Below are 7,901 nucleotides of genomic sequence, written 5' to 3'. Positions count from 1 at the left end.
GCGGAGCGCAAAATTCGCTTTTTTCCTTGCTTATCTCCATCCCCCTCCGCTCATTTATTTTATTTTATTTTTTTTTTTAATTTTGGGGCCACTCCGCGGCCGCTGTGTGCCTTTAAAGCCGCAGCCGCGGTAATTGATGTGTCTGGGCCAGTCTAGACTGGGAGCGGCTCCCGACGAGGCAGCGCGCAGGGGCGCGGAGCCTGCGCGGGTCCGTCCTCCCCCTCCAGCCCTTCCCCATCCAACCCTCCCCGCCCATTGTTTTGCCGCAGCCCCGCACCGCGGACACAATAGCGACCCCCGGGGAGGGGACAGCGGGGAATTGGGGGGCTCAAAACGCGGGGATCCCCCCCTTGAGAAGCGCAGGATGCGCGGGGATGCGCGGGGGATGCAGCGCAGCCGCACAGACAAAGCGCGCTCGCCCCTTGCCTTCCCTTCTGGGGAAAAAAAATCGCGACTAAAAGGTATGGGAAAGGGAAAAAAAAACAGAAAAAACAAAAAAAACACCACCAAATAAATCCACAACCTGAAAAAGCAACCCCGAAAAGCATCCCAAAAAAAGCAGCCCCGAAAAAGCACCACGAAAAATGACCCCCCCAAAAAAAGAAAAAAAAGCACACCCGAAAAAAGCATCCCAAAAAGCATCCCCCCCAAAAAAAAAATCTCAAAAAAGAAGCCCCGAAAAAAGCATCCCAAAAAGCATCAAAAAAAAAAAAATCCCCAAAAAAGCAGCCCCGAAAAAGCGCCACGAAAAAATGATACCCAAGAAAGCACCCCCGAAAAAAGCACCACGAAAAAGGACCCCCAAAAAAAGCACCACGAAAAAGGATCCCCAAATAAAGTACCCTCAAAAAGCACACCGAAAAAGCATCCCCAAAAAAGCACCCCGAAAAAAGCATCCCCCAAAAAAGCACACCGAGAAAAGCATCCCAAAAAAGCATCCCCCAAAAAACACCCCCGAAAAAAGCACCCCAAAAAAGCATCCCAAAAAAGCACCCCTAAAAAAGCACCCCAAAAAAGCACCCCAAAAAAGCGATTTTTTGCGGGTGTGGTAATGGCTGGACAAAGGTGCGGGGCTCCACCGCTCCGCATTGCAAATTTACCACGCCAAGCAGGTAACAGAAAATAAATGCGGCTCACTTTGGAATTAAAGAAGGTCTGGAATAATATAGAAATTCAGGAGGACAAGGCTTTCTTGGCTTTTTTTTTCTTTTTTTTTTCGCGGAGGTAAAACGCTCAGTGAAATTACAGTGGCAAAAAAAAACCCCAGCTAAAATTCATTAATAAAAAAAAAAAGAATCAAAATCAAAATCAAGCAAGCAACCTTTTCCAGTTCAATAAGTGTTTAACAACAGGAACCAGCAAACGTATCCTAAAGCTCTTAAATATCAAAATGTTACACCGTCAATTAATTTTTGGTGCATCGTTTTAAGTTCAAGCATTTGCATTCAAATATCAAACAGTAATTTGGTGCCATAACAAGGTACAGTAACTTCATTATAAATTGCCTTGCAGAACAGAGATAAGAAATACAGTTCCAACCATAATTAATTTTACAGCAACATAAAAAAATCTAATAAAGAAAAACAGCAGCAGCAGGAAACATTTTGAACATTTCTGATCCATCATTTACATATCATATTGCCCGGAAAAGCAGCAAAGCTGGAAGTTCTAGAAAAGAACTCAAAGAAAACTTCGGCATTTCTTTTTACTTTTTACTTTCCAACCATTAATACATGCAACCATTTTATTCTGCACTTTATTTTTTCCAACCTATAAAATCCAACTTGTCTCCTGGCTTTTTATTTTTATTTTTTTTCCTCTCTCCTTTTTTTTTTTTAATTTTTTTTATTCTTTTTTTTTTTTTTTTTTGGTGTGTCCATAGAGCACATTTCCAAGATTAATCGTTCAGTTTTAAACTTGGAAGCATGAGGCATGCTGGGATTTCAGCTGAGGTCAAGCACCAATGTACCGAGCTGTTACTGTCACGCTCTCAGGGTACTCTGTGTTGCTCTCAAGAAGGGGGGGAAGCCAAAAAAAAAATTTAAAAAAAATCAAAATTGAGATGCTCTATGCAGTGGCCTGCTGCAAAAAAAAATAAAAAAATCTTCTTTTTACCACATGCGTGATATTAATATTCCTCCATGTTGAAATATCTATATTTATCGCTTTATTTACCTATATTAATTAATACGTCTGTGGATCGCCATGCACACCTCAATAACTGTATTTATATGCGTCCATATCGTGTATATCTTATCTACACACGCATATATAATAATCACTCTGTGTGTACACACATACACCCCCATATCTGGATCAGCTGGAAAATTATCTCGTGAATATACACACACACATTAAAAAAGAAAAAAAAATTTTAAAAAAAGTCTCTGCGGTACGAACGCTAATTTTAATTGGATTTTTATACAGAAAATGGCCATAACCACCGCCCTACATCAGCCGATGGAGCCTAAGGAGGAGAAATACACTTTTTTTTTCCTTAAAAGGTCTCTAAACACTATTGTATGTGTGTGTATACGGCTCTAAATATACACACCCGCGCTCACACATATACACATAGAGAGGAATTTTTTCTAAAATAAAATAAAGATGTCAAAGCACAACTCACAGCTCCCAAGAGCCTAACCCGTGGATTTAAAAGCTAAACATCACAAGTTAGGGTCTCAGGGATTGAGAGGGGCGCAACAAACTAGTCCTTGCAAAAAAAAAAAAAAATTAAAAAAAATAATAAAAATACCAAAACCAACGGGGATCAAAAAATAATAATCATAAAAAAAAAAAAAAAGATCAAAAGGAGAAAGAGGAAAAGAATAGCAGGCAAGTTCAATTCATGGCTCAAGATTACAAAACAGGACACACAGGTGGAAGGAAAGAGCTTCTCTAAGGACCCTCTGTTGAGAGAATACATTCCATTTTTAATCGTTTATGCAACAAAAAAAAAAAAAAAAAATGACATGGCGCGGCAGGTTCCCTTACAGCTCCCAACAAGGTCGCTTGCGACAAATCCACGAAAAAGTCGCCGCATTTAAATAACGGAGAGGAAGTTTGGGGCAGTGACGGAATTATTTTCATTGTTTCAACGAGAAGGAATGCAGAAATAAGAGCAGGAATCCGCCGCTCGCCGCCGGCCCCTGGCACAAAGCGTGCGGCAGCGGCGGCAGCAGCGAGGCGCTGCCTCCCCGCCCCCTCCGCCAGCCCCGCCGATGGAGAAAAACCCCCGAGTGGCCAAAAAAGCAGGTAAAAAACGGTAAAAACTCACCGTTGGGAAGCGGGGCAGGCTCCGGTCACGGCGCTGGGAAGGGCCGGGCAGTGCCCGCAGCGGGCGGGGTGCCCGGCGGGCTTTGACACCCGAGCGGTGCGGGTGTGCGCAGCTGGGCGAGCCGCTGGCGGTCTTAAACATCATCTTTTCTTTTTTTTTGTTAAAACAAAAATAGGGAATATAGGGAAAAGCGAGGAAAAAAAATAATAAAAAAAAAAGAGGTGGGGGGGGGGTTGGTTGGTTGGTGGGGGGGTGGGGGGAGGAAAGGAAAAGGAACCGAATTCCTCCGCAGCTCCGCTCGCTGCCGCCCTCCGCGCTCCCCGGCAATGCCGCCGCCGCCGCCGCTGTTGTTATTATTATTATGATGAAGAGACGGGGCTGCTGGGGGGCTGCGGGAGCCGGGGCCAGCCCGGTGCCGGAGCGAGCCCCAGACTGTCAGCGGGGAGGAGGAGGAGGAGGAGGAGGAGGAGGAGGAGGTGGTGGAGGAGGAGGAGGAGGAGGAGGAGGAGGGAGGAAGGGCGCGGGCAGCAGCAGCAGCGCCGCAGCCCCGGCCGCCCTCCCCTGCCAGCCGCCGGCCGGGGCTTCAAAGGAAAACCTGGAGAAAAAGCGGCTGGCCCGGGAGAGGAGGGTGCGAGCACACACAGCACACGGCACACACACACAAAGGGACTCCATCCTGCACCGACTCCCCTCTCCGAGCACCTTGTGCACCCCCAGCCAATGGAAATTTACGCCAGCCATAACCCAGAGCAGGATCTCGTCCCCAGCTTGCCACCTCCTTCCCTCCGCTCTTCTCCCCCTTCCCTCCCTCCCTTTCCTCCCTCTCTCCCCCCCCACCCCCCCGCCCAAATAAATAATACGGATCCGCACCCTCCACCCAGCTCTGGAACCGCTTTAGGCCCAGCGGCATAAGCGGGGAGAAGGCGAAACGTACCGGAGGGCCCGAGGTTAAAAATGCAGAATATCCGGCGCTGCCGAGGGCAGGTCCCCCCCGGCCCGGCCCCGCCGCCGCCCGGCCGGGGGCAGCGGTAACAGGCACCATTACGGAACCATCATCATCATCATCATCATCATTCACTCCGTCCTTTTCTCACCTCAGGAGTCTGAGCCCATTCACCAAAGTCCTTCCTCGTCCAGGAGCTCAAATATTTTCTCTTTTTTTTTTTTTTTTTTTTTTTTTTCCTCCTTCTGGATCAGCCAGTCCCGACATCATTAAACTATAGTCCTCCTCTTCCTCCTCCTTCCTTCTCCCCCTCTCTGTCTCCCCCTCTCTTTTTTTTTTCTTTTTATTTCAAAAAAGGGGGAGTGGGGGGGTGGCTGGGGGGTGTGGGGGGGAAGCAGACATAGCTGCATGAAGTGGCTGCCTTTTCGAAAGCACATTTAATCTTTCCTGGCTCCCCTAGGCTTCGATGAATTAGAAGGGAAAAGAGAGGAGAGGGGGAAAGAAAAAATCCAGGCAAGGGAGGCTGTTGAGGGACAGCAAGCATCAGGCTCAAATCAACGACCAGATGAAAATGTACTAGACCACACTGCCCCCTCTCTTCCTCTCGCTCTGTCTCCTCTCTCACACACTCTCACTCCTGGAAAGCTTCAGTGTCTGGTTACAGACTCTTTTGGATCCTTCCCCCCCGCTCCCCACCCTCGCCCTTTGCCAACTATCCTAGAGATTCCTTGCATGCCTACTTAAATCTTTAACAGAATAAGGACCCGGCTCCCCCCTCCGCCAGCCCCGCATCACTCGCACACACTCACACACTCTCACACACACTCACACACACTCACACACACTCACACACACTCACACACACTCACACACACGCACACACTCCAGTGCCGGTCACCCTTCCCAATAATAATCTCTTAAGCTGCCGGCACAATCCCGCCGGCGCATCCCGGCCCCGCCGCATCCCCGCCGGGTACCATCCCCGGCACCTCCGGGCGGCCGCTCCCGTTTCCCTCCGCCTTCCCGAGGGGTGCAGGGGGCTGGAGAGGGGAGCAGCCCTTCTCCTGGCATCCCTGCGGCTGGCGGTGGGTTTTAAAACAATAAAAGCCGGCGCTGGCTCTCGCGGGTGCCCCCGCTCCCCCCCGCCGCAGCCGCCCGTGGAAATCGCACCCCCCACGTCTGCAGTGAGCAGGCAGACTGCCTCATGCCCGTGATGACTTTAGAGCTGACAACCTCCTCTCCTCGACCCCCCCTTCCCCTCCACACCCACCCCTGCGCTCAATGGCAGCGCTGCTGCCTCTCGCACCAGACTATATTTGCAATATGTGCTAATTTACCAGCTATATGCCCTTGGATTTTAAAATGAACTCATCAGTCAATGTTTCTAGTAGCGATGCTCCCTCTCTCTGCCTCTCACACACCCTCCACTGCAGACATGTTACTCATTCTGCAAGCATTTCCTCCCCGAATGTCCGTCAGACGCATATACACTTCATTGATCAAACCAAATCCCCTGATAACAATAAATAATAATACAGACAGTTAACATCAGCGGGGAGTGGAGCGGGGGGGCGCGGGGGGAGAGACAAAGATGACGACTAAATCTGCATTGTGCTTCAGGAGGCTGAGCCCTGCCTTTCCCAGGGATGCTCCGCACAATGCGGGGCGCAGGTAGCCCCAAAACCTCACCCTGGGGCCCTCCCCAGCACCCCTGTTTGCCCAAACCTTGGGGATGGTGATGTTTGATACCTGAACCCACACAGGCTTCAAAAGGTGTTTGTAGGAACAGAAAGTGGATGTGGCTGTGGAGGAGAGGAAGCACCTCACGCAAAATCCAGCAATAAATCCAGGCAGTTTCTTTGTTACGCCGAGCACAGCACAGACGCTCAGGAATTAAAGGTATCCGTGCACCCAGAGACACAGGGATTTCCAGAAACACCTTTCAGCTCCCCCTGAAATCCCTTTCCTTTGTACTGAAGGCAGGGATCACCTATGCAAGACACCAGGATGGGAAGAAGGGCTGTTAAACATCCCTCTGCCTGATATTTCAGGGGCTTTAGGGCTGCTGTGGCTTCATTTCCCAGTTTTCTGGGGCTGAAGCAGGGGAGGCAGGAATTTGGGATTGCCCTTTGGGATTTTGGCTGGTTACACAGCTTGTGTGGGTCTGGCAAGGAGAAAGTGGCTGCAGTGTGAGCGTTCGGGAAGTTGGGCAGGGTGGGGCTATCTAGAAATCTTTGACTCACTGGGGTAACTCCCTGAGCACAGGAATGAAATTATTGCTCCAAGCAAACTGCGTTTTATGAGCAGCAGCCTCAGAATGAAATTCTGCATGCGCACAGAGCTGGGGACAGCTAAAATGAACGCATGGAAACAAATATATAGCCCGTAATTAAATTATTGGGTGCAATGCAGAAGTCTCTGGGTGGTGGAAGAGGTGGGATTATGCAGCAAAGTCAGTTTGGGAATGCACGGGTACAAATTTTCTTATTTATACCGCCATAATTCTGAGTGGCATCAGCCTAGATAAGGGAAGAATCAAACCTGTGTAGTGAAGGATCTAATCTTTGGGAAAAGTAGTCTGGATTAGTGACTGTATCTGCCAACCACCCTTTCACTCCCTTTAGAGTCCCTCACCACCACTGCAATTTTTTGCCATCACGCAGAGCATTTCACATCCATTGTCTCCTGATCTTCCTTCCCAATAAAAAAATGTTTGATTTTTTTTTTCCCAAAGTTTTGTAGCAAACATACAATTTCTTTATACACTTTAGCCAAGCCTTTGGAGGATACTTATTTCAAGCAGTTAACACCTGACCCCAATTTTTGTGGGTAATTAGTGAGCTAGATAACCACACAAAGTGGGTAATTATTTAGTACCCAAGGGTACTGTACAAGAGGGTAGAGGCTGGCGGTGTTAACAAAAGCACATCCCTAATTATTGTATCCATCCTGATGTTTTTAAGAATGGTTACTTCCACCTAATGATCCATGATAAATCAGAAAACTCTTCTGCCTCCCTTGGATGGGATAACCAAGGGCAGGAAGGGAGGGCAAAGCCAACGGAAGGCACAACTTCAATTTGTGCGAGCTCCAAGAGAAGAGAGAGGAATCCCCTCGGATAAGGCAGTGAGAACCATCCCTAAAAGCCACCAGGTTGGTTGGGAAGGCTGGAAAAGCCACTGGGAGGTTTGTAGGGAATGCCTCAGGGTCTGCTTCTGGCCCTGCTGATGGATCCTCGTGTGCAGCTCCATCATGCTCCAACCAAAAACCATTTTGCTCCTGGAAAATCACTTTAAAGCTGTAAAAATAGGGTGGTTTGTATTTGGGGAGGGTCAGAAATGCCAGGGAGTTGCACTAAGCAAGGGAAAAAAATACCATCTTTGATGAATTTCAATTATCCATCACTGCCAGTATTTATGTTGCCACAACCGCATTTCCCCCACGGGAAATGTTGCATCCTCAGAGGGGTTGTCTTCAAATTTAAGAAAGGAGAAATGGGAACTATATTGAAGTAGAAACTCAGTAAGATTTCGTTCTTAAATCCATACAAATATCCCCAAGGCAGGTGTCAGAGGCGGTGCCAGACTGCTTTGGTGAGAGGAAAAGGAGCAACAGCCACAAAGGAAAATTCAACAAGTTCCACCTCAACCCTGAGGCTGCCCTGGGAGGTTTTTGGGTTCT

General features: G+C 48.3%; 1 non-coding gene across 1 annotated transcript; it reads right to left on the bottom strand.

The window, feature by feature from the left end:
- Positions 1–2,626: 2,626 nt before the first annotated feature.
- On the bottom strand, positions 2,627–2,698 carry MIR125-2 (microRNA mir-125-2). Its single transcript, NR_049005.1, has one exon. It is a non-coding gene; the product is annotated as a microRNA mir-125-2 (primary transcript).
- Between the last annotated feature and the right edge of the window lie 5,203 nt (positions 2,699–7,901).

Source organism: Taeniopygia guttata, chromosome 24, assembly GCF_048771995.1.
Source record: "Taeniopygia guttata chromosome 24, bTaeGut7.mat, whole genome shotgun sequence".
NCBI lineage: Eukaryota > Metazoa > Chordata > Aves > Passeriformes > Estrildidae > Taeniopygia > Taeniopygia guttata.
The sequence above is the reverse complement of the archived record's forward strand: the minus strand, read 5'-3'. Positions and strand labels throughout refer to the sequence as shown.